The following is a 24,632-nucleotide window of genomic DNA, read 5'->3' on the forward strand; positions in this document are numbered from 1 at the left end:
GCACCCGCAGCAGCCGGGAATTTGTTGGAAAGTACAAACTTTTGGGCCTCACCCCAGCCCTCCTGAATCAGAAACTCTGGGGGTGGGGCCCCGCAATCTGTTTTAATAAGCCCTCCGGGTGAGTGATTCCAATGCAGGCTGAAATCTGGGGACCACTGGCCTCCATACACCCATTAGACCCAGCTAAGGCCAGCCCATCATGGAACCGTCTGGCCCTTTAATATGAAAAGCATGGATACAGGCGATGTCTTTCTCCACATCCCCCCTTGTTCACTGACTTCTCCCTCTTTTTTCTTCTCTCCCTGCCTCTGCCTTTACTCTGCCCCCAGGCCAGCAGCTGCCCTGAACGGAGGAGCCAGGGGCCACAGCTCTGTCTGACCACCCCGAGGCGGCAACTGACATGGACTCACGTGCTGTTTCAGCTGAGATGCCTGGAAGGAAGCGTCCCTGTGACCTCAGCTGAGGACCAGGGAGCAACCCTGGGCTGCACAAATCCCCGGCAGGTTCTGCAAACGCTCCTCCCTTCTGACCCAGCCGCCCGCCTCCCAACTCTCAACTCCTAGAGCACCGCTCGAATCAAACCCTGGAAAAGCAGCATGTCCCACTTACCCCAGAACAACAACTTCAAAGCCGCTTCGCGTGGATCCTGGCTCCGAAGCCACACAGAGATGACGGATCACAAAGAAGAAATCGGAACCATATGGATTTCACAGTCGGCAAAACAAACAGAATTACAGCATCGGGGTTGGGACGAAGAAACCTGGGGGCTGTGTGTTTGGCCCAGAGCCCGGGCTTGGTGGCCCCCAGCACGGGCTGAGCTCCCCGGCCTCTCGTTCCTGCCCACGACACCCAAAAACAGTGCCAGGGGTGCCCGGCGTGCTGGCCTTCCTTGCCGAGAACTCTGTGAGCAACGCTGCTTCGGCTGACATTTATTGAGTTTTTATGGTCTCTTTTATGGTGCAGTTGAAGATAGTTCAGCTTCTTTTCTAGTATCGTACAAATATGCACAAGCACACTCTGCCATGGGTGACAGCGCCGGGAGCCTCGGGGAGGGGTGGGGGGGAGCAGCTGTGGCCCCTACCCCCACTCCCTTTTACACCACGGGTTCCTTCCTCCCAGAGAGAACCATGCTGGGTGTACAGCCAACCGTGCTGGGTGCACCCACTCCTGGCCTCATTCTCATCACAGAGACTCTTGCCCAGTTTCTAGGGAAACAGCATGGTGGTCCCCATAGCCAGTGTTTCTGCATCAGGGGCGATTTTGTCCCACAGGGGACACCTGCCAATGTCTGGAAACCTTTACTGGTGGTCACAATGGGGGTGGGAGAGATGGGCAGGTGTACCCGTTCCCTATCGCTGCTGTAACAAATGACCGCAAACTTAGTAGCTTGAGACAACACAAATTTCTTAGAGCTCTGTATTTCAGAAATGGATCTCACTGTGCTAATATCAAGGTGTCCGCGGGACCACGTTCCTTGTGGAGGCTCCAGGGAAGAATCTGTTTCCCTGTCTTGATTTTTAGCTTCTAGAATCCACCTGCATTCCTTAGCTCCTGGCCCCTTCCTCCATCTTCAAAGCCAGCCATGGTGTGTCGAGTCTCTGTCACGCTGCCATCTCTGGTTTTCTCTCTTCTGTCTCCCTCTTCCATTGATAAGGACCCTTGTGATTATACTAGGCCCACCTGGATAATCCAAGCTACTCTCCTCACCTCCAAGTCAGCTGATTTGCCATCTTAATTCCACCTGCAACCTCGAGTCCCCCTGACCATGTGACCTAACACACTCACAGGTTCCAGGAACAGGGACGTGGACACCTGGGTGGGGGGCATCTAGTGAGTAGAGGCAGGGATGTTGCTACACATCCTACAATGAACAGGACCCCCTGGCCCACAACAAAGAACGATTCATCCCCAAATGCCAATAGCGCCGAGGCTACGAAACCCTGGTACAGCCTACCACTGAGCGGGTCTTAGTTGGTTCCCAGTGACCCTGACTCAAGTCTATTTCCACGGAGAGACTAACCGTAGGACTTTTGAAGGTCACAGAGAAGCTCTGACACATGATTAAGGAGGAATAGTTACCATCCTGTTAAACATTTTAAAGCAGCTTCTGTGACTATTTCAAAATCATCCTCAAATGATTCTTCTTTGATACACAGAAAATACACAGGCTTTTAAAACAAATAAAATACATCTTGCCCACTGAAGGCACACGGGAACATACTGGACGTAGATCATGTAAGTCTCTTTGTGTAAATAACTTCAAACAACATGGCTAATTCTGCTTTGCTGTCGGGGATGCAGTTTGGTCTCAGAAATCCCTGAAACAGCAAACCAGAGCTGCTCACAGCCCCAGGTCCTCTCTCCCCTCCCCCCCAGGGAGGGCTGAGCCACCAGCAGCTGATGAGGATTCCTAACGACGCTGCAGAGCTCAGACCCCCACACCAAATGCCCTCCAGCCCCTGGGCTCCTGTGGGTACCCAGGGGGACCCCCACATGGGCGAGGCTGCAGGGGGGCCCCATCCAGCCCTGCAGATGGCAGGGGCCACCCAGAAAGGATGCGCCCCAGCCAAGGCAACCTCCGCCCCGCCGCGTGGGCCATCTGCTAGCTGGGTTTTCCAGAGTGGGTCAAGAAGAGGCAGCAGAGAGCGAGTCGGTGATGGTTTCTTGGCAATTCCCCGGCGGGAACAGGCAGGAGAGGAAACTGAGCTTCAAACAGCCATCTGCCCAGGGGTGGGCATGCATTTACAGCTCCCAAGTGGCAGCGCTTGGCGGGACTGGACCCCAGGTGGCCCTGAGGCTTTCTCAGGGTGACAAGCCCAAGGTCGCACCATGAACAAGACATGACACTGAGGGAGGGCTGAACCTGCACATCTGGCTCTGGACCTCTTAGCCAGTCAGCTTTCCTCTCACCTGCTCACTGTGGCAGCTTCCTGAGCACCGCCCAGCACAGCTCAACTGCTGGGCATCCTCCCGGGCCAAAAGCCTCCTTCAAGACCCGGGGCCCACGGCTCCCACCTCCAAGGGGTGCAGAGGGGCCAGGGGGAGTGCTATTTTCACGCGGCCACAGCAGTTCCTCTGTAGTTCAGTCCCCACCGTCAGTCTCCTCCCTCCACAGACCAGAGAGCCCTGTTGTAGCAGGAGCGCCCACCCCCGCTTCCCTTTTCCATTTCCCAAGCACGGCTTTCACCAGATCGAACATTAGTCATGCAAATGCCAAGAGAAGTTCAAAGATGCTTTGATAATGGGATTTTCTAATACAAGCAGCAGCTGCTGCTGGACCCAGACCTTCTCAACTTCTCCACTCTCTTACTGGATCCCCCACCTTTTGGGGCCTCCGGGGTCAGCTTTTCCATCTCCTGTAACGTGTGGGGCTGTTTTTCACACTTGGATTCTTGTGGCAGAGGGAAAGCCTCAAAGGCATGACCTGGCATCTCCAAGCGCAGTGATCTAGGGGCCTGGAAACCACCATGGGCTCCAACGGCACCTTCCCAGCCTCAGCAACGACGAGGCCAGAAGCAACTCGTGACAGTTACCCACTCCGTGTGCCTGTCCCGCAGCTACACACACCCCTGCATCTGGTGAGAGCACCCTGATTTTTTCTGGGGGGTGCACCTTTCCCCCACTCTGTCATCACGGCTTGTGGGGACAGGTAGCCCTCCCCTCTCCAAGGAGCCTAGGCTATCCCCCTGGCCATAGTGACTAGAGCTCTGGGATGGGCAGGTGACCCAGAGGCTAAATCCCTGAACTCTGGTTGGAATTATTGGAGAGAAGCAGCAGTGTTATATAGACTATAAGCCTGAAGCTACTGATGGTCACCTTGACACCCTACAGGAAAAAACCCCACAAAACCTCCCTGAGAATAGAAGCCACACAGAAAAGGAGCTGGTGAGGGACAGAGGGAAGAGATGGGGATGGGGGAAGGGGAGACATCAGACTGCTGACACTGTGTAAGCCCCTTGATCAAACCATGCCTGAAGCTGACATCCTGGGACTGTTTCAGTTACACCAACCTATAAATTTCTTTTTTGTCTGAAGCCAATCTGATTGGCATTTCTGTAAGATGTGATAGAAAGAGTCGTGCCTAACATTCTCTCGGCACAGGCCAGAGCATAATATCAACAGCAGCAAAATTTAAACGACGTAAAGCAGAGAGTATGAGAGATTCAGCCCCTTCCATCAGCCTGCATCTGTGGTAAAGCCTTCTCCCAAAGACATATGCATTTCCAAAGATGCTCTGTACTAGTTTCCTATGGCCACTGTAAAAAATTACCACAGACTTGGTAGCATAAATCAACAGCAGTATATTCTCTCTCAGTTCTGGAGGCCAGGAGTCCAAAATCCGTATTACTGCACTGAATTCAAGGTTTTGGCAGGGGCCACGTTCCCTCTGGAGGTTCTAAGGGAGAAGCCGTCCCTTGCCTCTTCCGGTTCCTGGTGGCTGCCAGCCTCCCTTGGCTTGTGGTCACATCACTCTGCCTCTGCTCAAACCCCTCCTCTTCCGTGCAGAGCAAAATCTAACCTAATCTCTGCCTCCCTCTAATGAGGGCAACTGGGACTGCATTTAGGGCCATCTGGATAACCCAGGATAATCTCCTCATCTTAAAATCCGCAACTTGGTCACATCTGCAAAGACCCTTTTACCAAATCAGATAACGTTCCCAGGTTCTGGGGATTAGAACATGGACACATCTTTGGGAGCCATTCTCAGCTGTCTCCCCCAGACCCCACCCCCAGTCTGGCCAAGTCAGACCCTTATGGGAAATGCGAATGAGACAGGTCACCATTCACAGCTCCGAGGCCTCACAGGGTCTGCTCGGCAGACCAAGTGGCACTGGGAGAAGAAATAACCAGAGAGTCGTTAAAACAGGGTCAGAGTAGAAGACAGGCAAGGGAGCAGAGCGCCAGGCCCCCAGGATGAGGTCCGTTCAGGGACATTTGGGGCAGCTGGAGTCAGGGGCCTGTCTGCTTGAGGGTAAAATGCAACTTGACCTCAGAGCAAGATGAGGATAATGAGAAGACACCCCGCACGTGCTCTCCAATGTCCCCAGTGAGCAGGAGGGATGGGGGCGGCGTGGGGGGAGGGGTTCCCTCTGTAACGGAAGCAGGAGTGATGGAGGTAAAATGAGGGAGTATGATGTGTGACGGGAAGCCACGTCCAGATGGGCTGTTTCTCACAGCTTCAGTGAGTCTGGCCTGTACCTGTTGTCCAGGGGGCCCCAGCACCAGAGAAAAGGAAGGGAAAGACCACCAGCTGGAGAGAACGGAACCTGGCAAGGGTGGGGCCTTGCCTCTGGGGTGTCCCCGCGCCCCACTGTCAGGAGAACAGAGGCTGGCCACGCCCATAAGGGTGTCTGGGTGGACCGGGATCCACGTGGGGTGTCCACTGCTGCCACCCGCCTCCCCCGCCCCCAACAGGGCTCGGGCAGCTGGGGAAGGTCCTCCCACCCCCACTGACCACAAGCGGAAGCAGCCTCCCGCCACGAGGGGAGTTGCGTCAGGACACGCCCACATCTCTAGGGAAACACGATGAGCAAAAGGGACTTTTGAGCTTCCGTTGCGGTCTGCAGACCTGGCTCATGAGGCAAAGTAGGGTTCCCCAAAGCGTAGGCATTCCCATAACACTACCAACACCCAAGATGACCCCGTAGGTGGTGCCCAAGATGACCTGGCAGGGCTCAGAGGCCCGTTTTTAAACAGTGTCGTACTCATTTTAAGGACTATTGGGGAAACCCATATACAACCAGCACATACGGAGTGTGTGGTCACCGTCATTCTGCACGGGCAGCAATGATCCGCTTTGACTGGCTCCTTGGGCGGCTCACTGAATGCCTCCCCTTTACTTCTTCATGCAGACTAGTGCCCCCGCCCCCGAGTTTATCTCTGGCTGAATACCTCCCTGGAGACCCACACAGAGGACCGGGCCACCCTCACCAGCCTCAAGCCAGGATGTCTGTTTACCCACAATCATGTCAGTTCTTTGAGAGTACAACTTGGATACTGCCCTGCTCTGCCCTGGCTTGCGGTGACGTTCATCCGAGGTAAGAAACCATCCCCCCGTAAGTCTTTAGAGAGACCCCAAGTAGTAGACGCTGATTCTGTAACTGAGGGAAGCTGACAGCAATGTCCCTTAACCTTGATGCTGACCCCGAGATGTGGTCACCTCCCATTTTATGAAGAGCCAGGGTGTGTTGTCTCTGACACTATCTGTACCAAACAGTGGTCTTGACCGTGGTCACTTCTGCAAGAACTAGTCTGGGCCTGTGATCTTTCCTTCAGAATTTAACACACCCCACAGTTGAGACTGAGGCCTCACGTGAAGATACCCACCAGTTCCTCCCAAACCTCTTGAGCTGCCACATGAGAAGCGCAGTAACGTCACACCAGCACCCCCGAGGGGCAGCCCCCAACACTTGATAGCCCAGCTCTTCCTGTCAGCGGCATCAGTGCCCCCATACCCCTTCCCTCAAATGGCCAGTGGAGCCTGGGCTCTCCTCCAACTGGAAGGCAGAGACCGGCTGTGTCAGGGTTCCCAGGGCCACCCAGGTCTGATCATTCACTAGGAGGACTCCTAGCGCTGGGTATGTAGCCATGATCTATTACAGCAAAAGGATACAAGAAAAAGCAATAAAGGGAAAGGGTGCCTGGGGCCAAGCCCTGAGGAAACCGGGCGCAAGCTTCCAGGCGTCCCCTCCCAGTGCAGCCACAAGGGATGCACTGAATTCCTCCAGCAATGAGCTGTGACAGCTGTAGGAAGTGTGTCTACCAGGGACGCTCAGAGACTCAGAGTCCAGGGGCTCTGTGGGGGGCTGGTCTCATAGGCACCCTCTGCCTGACACACAGCAAAACCCCGGACTCCCAGAAGGAAAAGCAGGTGCCCAGCGTAGGCCACAATGTCTTTAAGAGCAGTTTCCATAAGAGCCACCCTTGTCATTTGGGGAATGCTGGGAACCCTCCCTGACTTCAAGGTCCCGGACGTCAGCCAAAGACCAACAACGCAAGCGGGCTTTGTAAGAGAGAGCGGTCTCAGGCCGGCTCTGTGAACGGTCTTTGCACACTGGGTATAGTGATAGAATGTTCCTTAGAAGGGACCTCCCCCGCTGTCTCTGGCCCATTCAGTGGCAGATTCCTGCCACGGACGCCTAGGCAGGCGACAAGTCTCTGAAACGCTTGTGCTGATGGAGAGCTCACTCCCTTACAAAGTGTGCTGGTCCATGGTTGGCCTGTGCTCACCGACAGCACTTTTCTCCCAGGAACACCGGCCTCCAAGTGCAATATTTCTCGTTGATGAACACTTCATATAATAACCACCACTACTTACTATCGCTCTATGTCAGGCACTGGGCCCAGCACGTGACACACATGAGCTCATTTAATATAATATTCACGGTTTACAACGGCATCAACTATGGCTTAGACGCATGTGAGGACGTGCCCAAGTTTCCATTTTAATGCTCTATTTGCCCCTATAGCTTCCCCGGGGAGCCTGTCTTTCACTGACCACATTATCGTTTTCGGCATGACATCATACCACTGTTTCTCTTGTTTACTTAATATTTTTAGTTGACTCGCTTCTTTTTACTTTCAAAAACATTTTATTTCTCAGAAAATTTTAGAGTATTCTCTGAATGGAAAATGAGTAACACCTGCCAGAAATCCACAGCACAAAAATAATTACAACCAAAAAACCAAGCAATGCTATTCAATCCTAGGTAGACAGTACTACCTGCTGAGGCCTGTTCTCACCCAGCACCACCCGAAACTCTCCTTAACTGAGAGCACTGCAGAAGGAAAACCCTTCTCCTTTTCTGATTCAATGGTACTGAAAGCCTTGCCCATAGACCACTGAGACCCACCTTTGCCCAGCCTTTTGGGAAACGCTACACGATTACCCTACGCACTACAGGAAGCTGCCCTGCCGGGCTCACTGTCAGGTAACAGGGAAGCAGGGGCTCCCTGCTACCTGTGTGCCCCACCCCTGATCCCACATCTGGAGGCAGGATATTCCAGCTCCTTCCTCCCCATTGGCTCCTTTGCTCTCCGGCCTCTGCGGCCACTGTGCCCTGGAGTCACGCGCCATCGGCATCCACCTGGGTCAGCTGCCCCTTCTGCTCCCAGCCTGGCCCCCTGTTCGTCCTCATTCCTAGTTTCTGCTCCCATGGGCTCCACTCAGCTGGCCTGACCTTGGGGAGAGAAAATGCCAGCAAAGACTCTGTCCCTCTGGCCCATTTCCTAAATCAAGAGGAGGCCAGGAGAGAAGGGCAGAGGGACTCTCAGGGGCAAGTCATAATCTGGAATGTAGGAGTGGATCTGGGATGGGGGAAGAGCAATCAGAAGTTGGAAATGTGCCATTCATCTCAAACAGGGGACTACATCCAGATTCCCCTTTTCCCAATGACCCTCTGGTCCGGCCCCACCACGGACAGGCTCGAAGGAGTCACACAGTCGGAGGCAGAGGGTCTCACTCAGAAGCCATCCAGGGGTGGCAGCCCAGAAGGCATCAGAGACCCCCAAGCACAGAAAGGCAGTGGGATGGCTGAGAGCTGGGGCTTGTGAGACAAAGAGACCCGAGTCCTGACTCCACCATCCCCCTGGCTGAGTGACTTTCCACATCTGAGACATGGGATCAAAATCATACCTACCCCACAGGCCTGTCGTGGGGTAGCGGGAAGCGCCCAGGGTCTGGCCTCAGGAACATTATTTCTGTGGAGCTGGGCTCTGAGTCTGAGGCCAAGAGCCAGAATAGGAAACGGCCGAAGGTAGGGTGTGTGACGGCGGGCGTACTCACCCCCGTGTGCAGAGAACAGCCCGACAGGTGGAGCCCAGCCCCACAGGTGTTTGTGTCAGACAGGTGAGGGCTCAGCCTGCAGGTCAGGGGCCTACATGTAAAAACCAGGAAATTTCCCATGAAAAAATAAAGTCATCTCATGAAAACTCAACAAGGCCATACTGAAGTTGGCCTGACAGGGTGAGGATAAACGTTGCCATCTTCCCTGCCGCCCTCTGATGCAGTGGTTTTCAGCCTGGCTGCCCGTGAAAATCATCTGGGAGATTTTTTCTTGTTTTTTGGCCACGCCATGCAGCTTGTGGGATCTCAGTTCCCCGACCAGGGATTGAACCCAGGCCCTGGCAGGGAAAGCCCGGAATCCTAACCACCAGGGAACTCCGCATCTGGAAGCGTTAAAGCCACCTGGATGCCCAGTAATCCCCCGGCCCATGAAACAGGATGTCCCGGGGAGAGACCTGGAGGTGGCTGCCCTGCAAGCTCATAGGTGATTCTAACATGCGGACAACGGGGCTGCCCGACTGTCTTCACGGCCACCACCTGCCTCACGGGGGCTGCTATCGGACACGACCCGGCCCACAGCTTGTTCAACCAAGGTTAATAACAGGAAAGGCTGGGGCCCCGGGACACAAAGCCAGCACGCAGACCCCACCAGCCGCCCCTGCTCTGACCGTCAGTCATTCCACAGCAGCAATGCTGGCCGGCGTGGTCCCCGGGTCCTCTCAGGGCTGCATCACCTCTGCCCATCCTGGGAAAAGCCAAAGGCAGAAGCTTACTGAGGGCCAGGAGTGCGCTGGAAAAGCGCATAGGGAGGCTTCCCCTGCCCAAGGTCTGGGGACAGCCCCAAAGGCATTCAGGTTTCGACTTTCCTGCTGGGGAAGAGGTTCTTCTGTCTTAAAATACACTTTCTGTAAAGCCCTGGAGCCAGACCAAGCCCACAGAAACCCCAGGTTCCATCACTCACTGATAGAATGATCCTTCTGTCCACAAGCCTCCCAGATCCACAGAAGTCGATAATGAACGTAAGGGAAGGAACAGAGCAGACCGCTTGCCAGCGCTGTTTCTGAGACGTGATGGGGAGAGCCAGGGACAACGGCTCGGGGACGGACTGGCACCCGTGGTCTGTCTGGCCCTAGGATTGGCGCATTACTGGCTTACAGGCAATCTGGGGCGCTGCCCACTGGTTTTGTGCCATTTCTCTAAAAAGCAGGGCCTAAAAAGAAGAAAGCCAGTGTCGGGATGTGACAGTTTGCCAGCCTGTATTATGATTCTGGGTGTACGGAGTGACGCTGCGCCTGTCTTGCCCAGGGCAGGAAGCACGATGGAGACGTAACAGGAGACGCTCCCTGCCCGGGGACCCAAGTGAGAGCAAGGCGAAGGCTCGCGGGAATGAGGCAAGGAAATGGGATTTTGATTGCACAAAGTGTGACAGGGTCAGAGAACAGTGACAAGTGACATGTGAATCACAAAGATGAGAGCTTCCCAGGATGCAACATGTCCAAACAGGCCAGGTGGCTCAGCCTGAGAAACAGGAAAATGGGGCAGAGTGTGAAACACAGTTTGAGGCCAGCAATACCTCTCCCCTGCCAGCGTGGGCTGGGGTCTTTCACAGTCGCTGGTTAACAATTCCGGAAGTCAGAATGGCTTTCATTTGAGCCTCTTCTCTAAGTATAGGGTCTGTCTGCTATCCCCGAGGCCCGGGGGAAAGCCATGGTATAGATGACAAAATGATAGCACGGACCCTCGCTCTATAAAGCGTGGTCCACGCACCAGCAACGGTGAGCTTGTTAGAAACGTAGCATCCAGGCCCTTCCCCGGACCTCCAGCGTCTGAATCTGCGGTTCGCTAAGCACCCCAGGTGAACTGTGCTCCGGTTAAGGTTTGAGAAGCTCTCACCTGCAGCACAGGTTCTTTTACTGCCGCACAAGGTACCTCTCAGGGCACTAACCACGTGATCAAGCACGTAACAATCGCACAGACAGCTAACTTTATAGGCGGTTTCCGTTTAGGCATCTTACACTGAACTTTTTTCCCATCAAATTCAAGGCTGCAGCTACTTCCTCGGTTCCCGACTCACAGATCAACTGAGGTGATCGCTGATTAAAATGTCTCCCCACAGCCACTGAACCTGATAGAGTAACCTTTCCAGATTTATTTGCCCATCTGTTCACTTATTTATTTACTTGTTTGCTGCGCTCATTCAAACACTTAGTGGGCACCTACTATATGTCAGGCACTGAGAAGCAGAAGATAAACGACCCGGCCCGGTCCTGGGAAGAAGAGTGCCTCCCGCAGAGAGAGAAAGATGGCGGACAGGCAGTCACAGTGCAGAGTGACGGATGTGTGCGCTGCTAAGGGGAAACACCAAGGGGTCCGCAAAGGCATCGTGGGAGGAAATGCTGCCTACAGACCATCATAACCACATGGCTTTCTCTTTACCGGGCTTTTCGCTTTGCAGTTTCTGCTCCCTCCTGTCTTGCATTCTATCGGATTGATTGCATTTTCTTTATTCTCCCTCCAACCCCACAAACTTGGTATTTATAGAGTCTATTTATACTACTTAGGTGGTTACACTGACGTTTTTTAACACGTACACTTGACTTCAAGCATAAAGTTGATCAATAGCTCTTTTCTCCTTCTGAATAATACAAAACGCTGCAGTGCTTTCACTTTGATCTCCTCCAGTGACCTTCCAGGTGTCCGGAGTTTGAATCAGTGGAAGGGGCTGTTTGCCCACAAGTCCTGGGGCTACCTGGTTTTCTGCTATCTCCTGCCACTGATCATTTTTCAGAAAAACTAAAAATTTCAAATTGACTCAGGCAGAAATAGAAAACCCGCATAGATCTATAACCTTCAAAGGAATCGATTCTGCAGCCTAAAAGCTACCTTAGAAAAACGATAATGGGTTTATGTGGTTTTACTGACAAAGTTTTCTCAAACCTTTAAGGAAAAGGCGACACTTAATACAATCTCTCCCAGAAATAGAGAGAAAAACCATCAGTTCCTTTTTATAATACCCTGATTCCAATCTTCAAAGGAAAACAATGTAAGAATTCAAAGCCTAACCTAACCTCACAGAGCACAGGTATAAAAATCCTAAATACACATTAGCAAATCCTGGGGATGGAAGGACCGTCTTATGCCCTCAATAAAGTTTTCCTAAATAAGAAATAAAAAGCACAGTCTATGCAGTAATAAATACGTTGGACTAGACTACCATTTAAAAATTACACATGACAAAATATACCATTTAAAAAAAACGAAAAAGCAATGCTTAAAAGACAGCGTGACGGAAAAGTGAGCAGAGTATGAACATGAAATTCACAGGAGAGGAATTCTGAAAGGCAAATACACATATGGAAATATACACAACCTCACCAGCAATGAAGGAAACGCAAACACAAGTTAAATCTGAGGTGCAATATTTTACACGTTCAGATGGCAAAAATAAGCGTGCCTTGTTGGCAAGGGGAGTGGATATTGTAATACTCTGTGGGTAGCAGTATCTATATATTTGCAAAACCTCTTTGGAAAATATAGCGGCAAAATCCGAAGGTACATCCTCATACCCAGATATTCTCCTTCTAGGTATCTGCCCCAGAGGAATACTCACACAGGTGCACAAGGAGAAATGCACAATTGTTTCTAAATGTCTAAAATGTCCACCCACAGGAAAGAAACTATGAGATACACATGTGCTAGAAAACTACAGGGCAGTTGAAATGAACTAGGTGTACATGTACCAACATGGATAAACTTCAAAAACACCTGTGAAGAAAGCCAGTCCCAACAAGAGAAATATATTTCATGTAAGTTTCAAAATATACAAGACATTAGTGAATGCTATTTTAGATGCATACATGCTCTTAAAAGTTTTAAACATGCTCATGGGAAAGATACACCAACAACAGAACAGTGGTTACCTCCGAGGAGACAAGGAGAAAGGGGAATAGAACTGGAGGAACACTCAGGGATTTTTTTTTTTAATGTCGAGTAATTGTGTTATTTTTGACTGACATTTGACAAGTGTTGATACTTGTGGAATCCAGAGATAGTGATAAGCACATGAAAAATGTTCAACATCATTAATCCTCAGGAAAATACAAGCTGAAAGCACAATGAGAAACTACTTCATACTCACTAGAATGGCAAAAAAAAAAATGTTGGCAAGGAGCTAGGATCATTGAAAGCTCATATGCTGCCGTGAGCGACGAGTGAGGTGCAGAAAATAGTTTTGCCATTTCTTATATAAACATACACTCACCATATGATCCAACAATTTCACTCCTAGGTATTTACACCAGAGAAATGAAAACATGTCCGAAAGACTCATACACAAATGTTCACAGAATTACTCGTAACAGCTAAAAGCTGGAAACCACCCAAATGTCCATCAGTTGACAAATGGATAAGCAAATTCTAGTATGCTCAACCAGTGGAATTCTACTTAACAATAAAAAGGAATCAACAACTGATACAACAATACGGATAAGTCTCAGACGTTATCCTGTGCAAGAGAGGCCAGATTCAAGGGTACACACCGCATGATCCGTTTCTATGAAAACCTAGAATAGGCAAAACTAATCTATAGGGTAGAAATCAGAGGTGACCTGAGGAGATGAGTGGGAGGAGAGAGAAAGTGACTGCAAATGGGCAAGACAGAACTTCCCGTAAAGATGTCCACCGATGACAGTAGCAGTTGCACAGGTGTATCTATTTGTCAAGTCACTAACCTGTACACTGAGAATGGGGGCATTTTACTTTCTGGTAAATTATAGCTTATGGTAAATTTTCTTTTATTTATTTGTGGTCAATTATATACTTTATGGTAAACTATATAAATTACAGTTGATTTTTAAAATAGGGATAGTAGATACATTTGTTATAATCTCCTGTATTTTGTAGACAGATTTTATTAAAAATTAAGTGGATTTTAGAAAGTACTGATCATTAATTGCATATACTGTGGAGCAGGAGGTTTCAGGGGGAGAATAAAGAACTAAGAAGGCGACTAATGCTAAGTCCTAACCCTTCCCAGTGGAAGAGCTGTCTATTTCATCATTGGAGCAGTCTTATTAGAAACCCAACGGTCCTTTGAGATTATCAAGTTCAAGTCTTTCATTTTCAGAAAAGCAGCTCAAAGTGAGATTTGTCCAAGATCCCTGCTGCAGACTTAGGCTGCCCAGTGTCCTTTACCTGTACCTTAACAGCCCCACTCCTTTTTTTAGGGAATTCTCTCTCTCCCACTAGGCCCTTTCTCTGCGCATCTCTTTTTTTTTAAATAAATTTATTTATTTTATTATTTTATTTTATTTATTTATTGTTTCTGGCTGCGTTGGATCTTCGTTGCTGCGTGCGGGTTTTTCTCTGGTTGCGGCGAGTGGGGGCCACTCCTTGCCGCGGTGCGCGGGCCTCTCACTGTAGTGGCCTCTCCCGTTGCGGAGCACGGGCTCCAGGCGCGCAGGCTTCAGTGGCTGTGGCACGCGGGCTCAGCAGTTGTGGCTCACGGGCTCCAGAGCACAGGCTCAGTAGTTGTGGCGCATGGGCCCAGCTGCTCCACGGCATGTGGGATCCTCCCGGACCAGGGATCGAACCCATGTCCCCTGCACTGAAAGGCGGCCTCTCAACCACTGCACCACCAGGGAAGCCCTGCGCATCTCTTAATCCAGGTGCCAACCCTCCCTCTACAAGCCCTAAGGGGTCTCGGGGGCCCCTCCCCTTTCACAGGGCAAAGGTGTGTCTGCCTCCAGGTGGTCTCTGCTGACACCTGGGGAGATGCTCCTCCATCACCAAGCACACCTGACTACACTCTGTTTGCTTTATACGATTGTTCCTATTAGTCCTACCTCCTGGCTCCACACAGCTGAGCATCTCAGTTTCTATCTGCTTTCAGGAGGTCTCCCCAGCCTCCCGTCCATGCTGTGAGCTTCCAGTATCTTTGCAATAAATTCCACTCGGCTGACATCAGCCAGAATCGGTTTCTGAAAGAACCCCACGTGACACATCACCCAACCGGCGCAAGGTAGACGGGGCCCACAGCGCAGAGTTCTGAATTCTCCAAGATGTCCCTGGGCGTGGCGGCCACCCAGCTAATGCCTCAGGATCCTCAGCGGCAATGTCTCAACCCCCCGAGGCTGCTGGGACATAGCATGAGAAAGTGATCACGTACTGAGTGATACGTGAAGCACTCTGACATGCTTTAATTTCGTCCTTCCCACAGCCTGGTAATGTAGGGATTACCCCACTTTATCTATGAGGACGCTAAAGAGGAAGAAAAATACTTTCCCAAGGTTACAGAGCTCGTAAGTGACAGTGTCAAAACTTGAGCCAACTCTGTTCAACTTTAAAGCCTGGCTTTGTCATTTCATCAGGCTGCCTCGCCCCAAGGAAACACTCAGTCTTCTGCACCTCCTACTTCACAGTTAGGTCACCGGGACTTCAGATTAGGCATCAGAGGCACAACTGGATGCTGGCTGCACCCACAAAGTAGCGGGGGGTTTGGAGGGGGCAGGCAACGCATGCAGTGGGCCAGGACACCCACCCGGGAGAGCATAACAATGGATGGGGTGGTGGTGGTGATGCGGTGCGGGGCTGAAGAGGACCCTGCAGCCTTAGGGAGAACACACGTGCCCGGGGAACAGTGTGGGAAACATCCACATCCCTGAGGAGCAGAAGCGAATTCTTTCTGCCTTGAGATGGATACATGTTCGCGTTCCCATGGCAATGGAGCATGCTCACTGTGGTCTATACCTGTAAGTGACTGACTCACGTGTTTTGGCATTGTACGAGCCCAGTCCTAAGTCATTAGCTAATCAGCTGAGAATGCATACACTCTTGGGGTGGGGTGGGGCGCGGGGGGGGGGGGAGGCGGGTAAATAGAGTTTCTGCATATCCTTCTGAGGCCCCGAGAGCAGGGATCACATTTCCTTGGGTTTTGTGCAGTGACTGCAATACGTGGCACCGTCCCTGCTCCCAAACTATCGTAAGGAACCTGAGTTTGTTGTGGGCTCTCTAAGTAGAGGGGGATGGGAGCAGAGTTTCAGTTAAAACCAAGGGTCGGGAATTAAACATGATGAGAAAAGTGAATCAACTTGGGTTGCACAAGCTGTTGCAATAAGTAAGAACTGCTGGTCGGTGCAGAATTCCAATTTCAGACGAAAACTTGTTAATCGATACGGAAGGGTGGCCTGAGCGATCCTGCTGGGGGTCGAGCATGATCTCAGCTTGACTTGGGTTCGGTCATACACGTTTCCAGGAAGGAGGAAAAGGAGTCTTCGAAGATACCTAGCTCCTGGGAATGCACCACGGCTACTTGAACTATAAGAGAGACTGGCGAGGGGGGCAGGGTTAAGAGCTGCAGCCTAGATTCCAAAGAGATCCCAGTGCCAGAGTCTCTGTAGGAAGAGGAGGCCTAGAAACTACAAGGAGTCCTCCAGACCAACCTGGAAAACCTTCAGTGGCTCCCAAGTAACTAAAATGACCCTATCAGTTTAACAAAGGACCTCTACAGGGCACCAGCAGATACAGCGAAGGGTTACATGAAAGGGTTTTTTTCCCCTCTAAACGTAAAGAGAACGCCTATGGTCCCACTTAGTTTCAGGAGAGTTCATCAAGAGGCTCAGGTGTGCATGGGGAAAACCCAAAAAGGAAAATCTATTGGGGAGGGAGAGTCCAGAGAAAGGAGACATCCCACCCACCCACCCACCCAGATTTCAGAGGAAGCTGGGCCTGGCCTCCCCAGGAGGGCTGTACACATAAACTATCCCGATATCTGATAAGCAGGCAGCCCTCCCCCGGAAGATGGGATTACCGGTAAAGATGCGGACCAGGATGTTTCCTGAGGGGCATTCATCACCCCCACCATGTCAACGGCACTTGCCGGAAAAGGTTTATACTGGAGTTTGGCACCTGCTTGTCCCAGCTTGGCGATGAGCTCGTCAGCTCCTGGGACACAGGGGGCCAAGTGTCCACACCGGGTGTCTACACTGCCCACAGCACCCATCAGACATGCCTTGCACACTGAAGAAATTCAATGAAGGTTCACTGAATCATGATGGATGGATGGATGGATGGATGGATGGATGGATGGATGGATGGATGGATGGAAGGAAGAGGGCTTTCTGAAGGGTTCCCTCAAGCAGTTCGGAAGACTTCATTACCATAAAGAGGACTGACTCAGGGAGCTCTACCGTCTCAGAAGGCAGCCAGCGCGCCCCCACCGAGCTCGGACACGAGGGCCCCTTTCTTTATGGCGCAGAAGTGGAAGCAGGGCTAAATTCTGAGGTCCTCGCAGTTCTGAAATCCACAGGCCCCTAAGCATCCTCTGTTAAGAAAGTAACGGAGGGAGCTCCCTGGTCATTCAGTGGTTAGGACTCAGCTCTTTCACTGCCGCGGCCCCAGGTTCAATCCCCGGTCGGGGAACTAAGGTCCCCACTAAGCTGAGCATCGGGGGCCAAAGCGACCCCCCCCACCACAAAAAGAAGGTAACTGAAAAGAAAGCAAGGCATCCCCTGTTAGGGGGTATATCCAGAAGGAGGGGAGGGAATAAAGTCCTGACGGGCTGTGCCAGGAGCAGACAAGCCCGCTGGGCAGGGGGGCTGCTGGGGCTTTACCCCATCTCACTGTCAAGAGGCAACCGCACCAGCTACAACTTAGTAAGACTAAAGGGGGGAAAGGGATGTGCTGCTTCAAAAGACAGAAAAAAGGAAGAATAAATGACTGAGCCAGCCTGACTGCGGCTCCGTTAGGGGTACCAGGGAGGTGGGTTGGGGTCGGAAGGATGATGGAGATGGGTCCAAGATCCCAGGCAGCCCAGCTGCTGGCATCCTTCCTGCCTCTAACAGTCTGGTACCCTGAGCCCCTCAGCTGAGGCGACGAGGGTTCAGGAGAAGGGGACCAAGCGCGCCAACACGAAGCTCCTTGGCCTCCGGCCGACTCTCGTTAAACCAGCACAAGCCCGGCCGAGGGCGGCTCCACGCGGCCCTGATTACCGAGCATCTTTTTACAATGCTCAGCCCGGCGCACTGAAGGGACTCCAGGTAACTCCTCATCCAGCCCGGTGTCTCTAATAGGGAAGTAAATCACCCTTAATGACCCAGGGCAGGCCGCCCCGTGTCCTATTTCTGGAGTGGTTGCTTCCCATGCTGGCAGCGGGGTGGGGTGGGTGGGGGGAGTGCAGTGTGGGCACAAAACCCAGAGGAGGGAGGTCAAGTTCGGCAGGTCTGATTTCAGAGCGGGGAGAGGCTGGGAGGCTGGCGCGGAGCAGAGAGAATTAGTGAAAGTCCCCAAGCCACATTTCCCTGATGCAGACCCCGAGAGCGCCAGGTTGGATCCAGAGAAAACAGGAGCAGAAAAAATGAGATGACGTCTGGCTGAGGTCAGGGACCTCTCCAGTCCAACCTCCTGGCACGGGGTGGGGCAGAGTAGGGGGCAAATCTGGCACAGAGCTTTGCAGCCAGAGCAAAGAGGGAAATGTGTTTGGCTAAAGGGTCTTCTGTGTCCTTAAGATAAAATAAGCCACCTGCTCAAGGGAAACGCCATTCCTACCCTAAAGCCGAAAGAAATTCCTCCAAGGGGTTCAGAGAAAGAAGACAGTTAAAAAAAAAAAAATTCTTAAAAGACCATGAGTTTCATAGGGCTGTTCATTTTAACCCTTCGTTTGAACCAGGTCCTTAAAAAGCAATCCCTGGGTATCCATTTCCCAGCTGTAGCTTCTACCACCCAGGCGTCAGTGAAGACCTGGGAAAAGGGCAGGTAGAGTGTAAAAAACCCCTCATCTTCATAACAGGGAACCAACAGATAGCGGTAGAAGTTAACAAATTCCGAAACAACACGTAAGCATTGTATTTAAAATTGTGGAAGTAGCTGCCAGGAGAACTAAAAATCAAAGGCGACTGGAAAGGAGAGGCGTGGGTGTGAGTGTGCTGCTTTGCACTCTGGGCCTTCCAGTACTACTTGATTTTTATTTCTAACCACATGTATGCTATTACTTTTGCTCCAAATAAAAGCAAAGGCTTTTAAGCGTACAGCATGGAAAATGAGGAAAGAACGCATACCAGAACGCAAGGCCAGCGAGAGTGTGCTGTAACGGGGATAACTTTGAGTGTGCTCAGATTTATACACGAAAGCGGCGACCTCCCTGGCGGTCCAGTGGTTAAGACTCTGCGCTTCCACTGCAGGGGGCGCGGGTTCGATCCCTGGGTGGGCAACTAAGATTCCCGCGCAGGCTGCGCGGCCAGAAGAAACACTTCTACACAAAAGTAAATCTCCCGCAAACTTCAGAATTATTAGGAACAGCTCTGTGCACCTCGCCTCCCACCCGGGAGAGACACAAGCACATCACACAACCGCATCAGAGGACCGCTCCTCCTAACAGTCCCATAAAATCCTGATGCCCGCCACGAGGCAGGCTTCCAACACCTGACTCTTCCGCATTCATAGAAATTCGATTTGCCTAAGAACGGTAAGTCCTCCTTCCTGCTCGATTACGCCAGCTCTGTTTATTCTTGGCTTTCAGAGCCAGCGGGGTGGGGAGAAATCCAGGTGTGCTGACACAAAGACACCCACCTTCCCCGGACGCAGGAGCATCTTCACAAATATCGGTGATCTATCCTTGGGCAAGAAATCACCGAATTGCGGAGTCCGGCAGCTACTCACTGTCCTCGGTTTTTGGACGAGGATGCCCGCATGTGAAGTGAGACAGGCCTGAAGTCTTAAAACTATGAGGCGGCAACCTCAGAGCCTGCTTCTCCAGAGTTCCGACCCAGTACTGTCTCCACTATATCACGTCTTTTCGGACCCTGCGACGTGTTGAATAGCTATCTGAAATGGGGTTCTGCTGTCAAACGCAGATTAGCCCGAGCCTTCTCAGAGGCCTGAAGTGATGATGTAACATCCTGAATCCAAGCCTACACACCGTCTTCCTTCCCCACCTCTACTTTCGGCCACGGCTCACCCCAGCCACCTCTCTCAGCCAACGGCTCTCCTGGTTTTTAATTGGGGCCACCACCTCCCACTCACTCTCTACCCAGCAGTCACAATGATTTGTCTTAAAAACCCATCAAAGATCACGTCACAATAGATAATCCACAGAGACCGAGAGTAGATGGGTGATTGCCCTTGGCTGGGGGAGCGGGGCCTGGGAGGTCATGGGCAGTGACTGCCCGATGGACGTGAGGTCTCCTTCAGGAGTGACGAAAATGTTTTGCAACTAGGCAGAGGCAGCGGTCACACAATACTGCAAACACACTAAAATATCAGTGAATCATAGTTTAAAATGGTTAATTTTAGGTTAGGTGAATTTTATCTCCATCTTTAAAAAAAAAAATCATGTCATGCCTCCAATCAAATCTCTCCAGTGGATGCCCACCTTCCTCAGAGTGAAAGCCCCTCCTCCCTCTCTATTCCAGACCCTGTGTGTCAACTCTTCCTTCCCCTGGGACACACACTCCTGAGACACCCACAGGCTTGTTGCCTTATTTTATTTGGGTCTCTGTTCAAATATTAGCAACCAGCGACTCTTCCTGTTGACCTCATAGAAAATAGCAACTCCTGTTACCGTCTGCTCTGAGAGGAAAACAGAACCTCATTAGCCCGGTATTATGTCATATTTGTTTTCTATTGTCTGATTTCCCCAGAAGAATCCAAGCAGTGTCGGCAGGGACTGTGTTATAAATGCCCAGCACTTAGAACAGGGTCTAAAGTGCAACAGGTGCTCAAAAAAAGTGTCGAATGAATGAACGTTCATTTGTTCCCGGTTCAAAGTTCATTGACCAGGGATCACTTTTCCCCCCAAGGGGCATCTTGACAGGCTGACTTTGACAAATGCTCACTGTATTAGTCTCTTGCAGCTGCTGTAACAAATAACCACAAACCTGGCAGCTTAAACCAACACCCATTTTTTTCCTCTTACAATTCTGGAGGCCAGAAGTCTGAAATCAGTTGCACTGTGTCAAAACCAAGGTGTCAGCAGGGCTGCACTTACCCTGCAGGTCCTAGGGGGCTTCATTCCTCGACTCTTCCAGACTCCCGGGTGGCTGCAGGCATTCCTTGGCTTGTGGCCACATCACTCTAATCTCTGCCTCTGCAGAGAAGTGCGAACACGTCCTTCACCCATGGACTAAGGGATGGGCGTGTGGGCTCATCAAACCAGCTTGCAAATGTGGGACAACTCTGGGCTGCCTCTCCCCTTCCAGGGTATGGATGACAGCCCAGAACAGCAGCCATGAAACCAAGGAGAACACAGCCCACGGACCGCAGGCTGCTAATCACTAACGGAAGACAATGTGCCCAAGATCAGCCTCTTGAGGCCCTTCCTCTGCATCCTCGTGGACCACTCCCAGATCCCCACTCGGGTTCTGATGTGACAAACCACATTCTGCTTCAGAGACACAGGCCACTGACACCTCAAATTCAACATGTCCAAAACCGAATTCCATTCCCCACTCCATCCCTGCCATATATATATATAATCAAAGAAGATTATATGAGGGACAGAGTGTGGCCCTGGGCGTTGAGGTGAGCGATGGGTCCCGTGTCCCCCACTTCCACTGACTTCTCCAGGACCTTCCCTGAGCCCTGTTTCCAAAATCATGCTTGTGAAATAAGCCTGCTGGATCAGACGATCTATCTCAGAGGCCCCTTCCAACATCGCAGCCTGTGAGTCATCGGAAAAAGCAGAGGGAGCTGGGGACCCGCCCGTCCAGCCCTCCCCCTCCGCCACACCCCTGTTTACCAAACAGCGCCTGCTCTACCATCCCCTGCAAAGTCAGGATGCATTCCTGCGGAGCTCCAGGAAAGGCGATGCAGAAAGCCCTGCTAGGTTTCCACCACACATGCTGAAGTGGGCAGCCTGAGCAGGTGGGCACTTTGTCTTAAATCTCTCTGGCCGGTGAAAAGTTTAAACCGGGTCACAGTGTCAAGTGACCTGAGAGAGGCATCTTTCCACTGCCCTGGGGTGGATTAGGTAGAGACAGCCAGCTTTCCCCATGTGGGTGCCGGACGCGAGGAACGAATTCCAGCATTTCGTAATTTCTCCTCCAACACATTTTTCCCTCAGTTTTCTTGCTCAGGTGGCCAAGTCGTGGGGTCAGACAGGAGCTGACTCCTCTAACACCCTGCAAGCCTGCCCTATGAGATACACCTGATACAACAGGGGAGCGAGCCATCCCAGGCAGTTACAACAGCGCCATCATGCCTACACACACGACACCTGGTCTTGAAAAGAAAGCTGTGTCTTCATGACTTTTGCAAGATGAGTCACCCTGGATGCACTACCTAAGGGTGACCAGTCCATGTGGTGACCTCTGCTAGATCCTCCTTCCAGAGCTATTCTCTTGCAAACCAAGCATAGCTCAAATCTGACAGCGTGATCAGACTCACGATCAGACTCCATTTCATACCAAAAGGCGTATCATGGGGACGGGGACAGGCCAGGACGTTTCTCTTCTCTCCTTCTTATTAATCCAGCTCCTTATCACCTTCACAGGAGACCAGGAAAGACAGAAGAAAAGAGGTGGCTAGGATCCAACTAGTCCTCTCCTTGTCAGGAGTTCTGAAGGCTCAGAAGGAAGAAATGGAAACTTTAGGTTAAAAGAAGACTTGGGGGGAATAACTCACGTTTAACAGATGATGAAAGGAGTGGTTTATATGATTCCTGGCAGCCTTGCCCTTTGGTGATTAATTTCATTATATTTCTAGCCCTGCAACCGGCAACCTTGTCTCCTATTAACAGAGGAGCAAAATCTTGCCGCTGGACTTCTCAAAAGAATGGTCTCTGCCTGCCTGCCCGGCACCTCACCAGTGTGTTCTCTTCTTAATGCCCTCACGCGGGCATGGACAGTTAAAATCTCGCAGTTAAAACGGGGATCACCATCTCTCAGCGCCTTTTCCCAGACCTCATTCCCCCAAGCTCCTTGAGATTTTTCCCTTGATGTCGGTGACACTAACCATTCGGTCCTCTCTCTGCCTGAGAGCTGGATCTGTTCCCTCAAATCCCATCCAGGCTCACATCAAGGATTCCCTCACTGCCACATCTCGTCAGTTACCATTTGGGGGTAGATTTCCATTCTCCACCCTCTGGAACCAACTGACCTTGATCCTCCTCTGGGTACCACTCTTGTCCCTTCCTCAGTCTGTGTGGTTAGCATGACCCCACCTCTCAACTACGTCATCCCAGGCTCCACTGGAAAGCTGCTCAGTGATTTTCCTTTTTTCTCTTGGAGTTACTGAGTTTCTAGAATCTTTCTGAAGAGGTGACTAAGCTAGAAAATGACGCCGACACAGAGGAAAGTAAAGCCAAGAGATGGAGAGTTTTGATGAGACTGCCTTCATCTCTTCTACTAGTTATTTACTGCTGCGTACCAAGTTAGTCCAAAGCTCAGGGTCTTCAAACAACAAATGTGTGGTCTCAGTTCCTGCAGGGCAGGGATCTGGGTACAGTTTTCCCAGACTTTGAGCCTCACCCGGGGTTTCTCACAAGGCTGCAACCCAGGGCTGTGGTCATCTCAAGGTTCAGCTGGCAGAGAATCCCCTTCCAAGTTCATTCGTGTGGGTGGTGTTTGCAGACCTGGGGTCCTTGCTGGCTGTCTAGGTTTAGTTCCTTGCCACATGCAGAGATCCTTTAGTTCCTGACTTCCATCATGACTCCTGTTATGAGTTTTGGCAACTGGATGATAGGTTTCATCTTTTAAGTTGGGCTCTCAGTTTTTGAACTGTTTTTCTCCTCTGCTCTTGTTCATGACCAGGCTGTATGGCTCAAGGGACCCCACCATTTGAGTGCCTTTGTCGAAATTTTTTAAGGAGCCTGGGACTAGCAGGGATTGGTAGAAGCTTTGAGCAACACCCTCTACATACCCAAATGTGTCCCTCCCCCCACCCATGAAGCACATACATGAGGTAGACCAGATGCACCCAGGAGCTCTGAACTGTGTGCCAATACAGTCATCCCAGGACTCTATGAAGATTCCAGAACAGCCTGGTGAGCAGATTGCTCCTGCTGGCTGACGTGGAATTTCTCTGGTGGGACTATGTAAGACTAGGTGACTAGAATAGCCTTGGCATGCTGATTTGGGGTGACTCAAGTTGTTTATATAGACGGGGCCCACACGTCCTAAGGGCAATTGTGCCACCACCCCACTTTGGCCACCTACTCCCATGGTCATCCCCTTGACCTGGTATTTTAAATCAATGCTTCTCAAGCCTGGATGAACGCTAGAATCACCAGGGGAGCTTTTAAAACGTAGGGTGCCTGGGATCCACCCCACACAGATTAATTCAGAATCTCAATCAAAATCAAAATACCCAGGCTCTGGTGGGCTTTTTTGTTTGTTTGTTTTTGCGGTACGCGGGCCTCTCACTGTTGTGGCCTCTCCCGCTGCGGAGCACAGGCTCCGGACACGCAGGCTCAGCGGCCATGGCTCACGGGCCAGCCGCTCCGCGGCACGTGGGATCCTCCCGGACCGGGGCACGAACCCGTGTCCCCTGCATCAGCAGGCAGACTCTCAGCCACCGCGCCACCAGGGAAGCCCTGGTGTTTTGTTTTTAAGTCCTACAGATAATTCTAATGTTGAGAAGACCCACTTTAAATAATGGTCACAAATCTCAAACTGGTTCTCAACCCTTGCTGCTCTGCCCTAAAAGTAAATTCAATGAGCGAACAGTTTAGGCATCTCCTGGACACATAAGAAATTGTCTTCTTAAGCTTCCCACTGCAGAAGTGCTATGGAGTCTTGCTACTCAAAGTGGGATCCAAAGCCAGGAGCATCACCACCACCTGGAAGCATGTTAGAAACGCAGAGTCTGCATTTTAACAAATCCCCAGGTCATTCATTTGCACATTGGTGTTTGAGAA

General features: G+C 51.3%; 1 protein-coding gene across 14 annotated transcripts in view; it reads right to left on the reverse strand.

Annotated features, from left to right (window-relative positions):
• GAS7 (growth arrest specific 7) overlaps positions 1–24,632 on the reverse strand; it is a 201,320-nt gene that overhangs the window by 112,384 nt on the left and 64,304 nt on the right. The window contains exon 1 of one of the 14 annotated variants that reach the window (XR_004481846.2): positions 20,766–21,461. The exons of 12 other annotated variants lie outside the window; for them this stretch is intronic. The gene's annotated coding sequence lies outside the window, so the exon portion shown is untranslated. Of the gene's footprint in view, positions 1–20,765; positions 21,462–24,632 lie in introns of those variants that run through there. One more of the 14 variants, XR_007473550.1, reaches the window with a different exon arrangement.

The sequence above is a fragment of the Orcinus orca genome, chromosome 19 (genome assembly GCF_937001465.1).
Source record: "Orcinus orca chromosome 19, mOrcOrc1.1, whole genome shotgun sequence".
Taxonomy (NCBI): Eukaryota; Metazoa; Chordata; class Mammalia; order Artiodactyla; family Delphinidae; genus Orcinus; species Orcinus orca.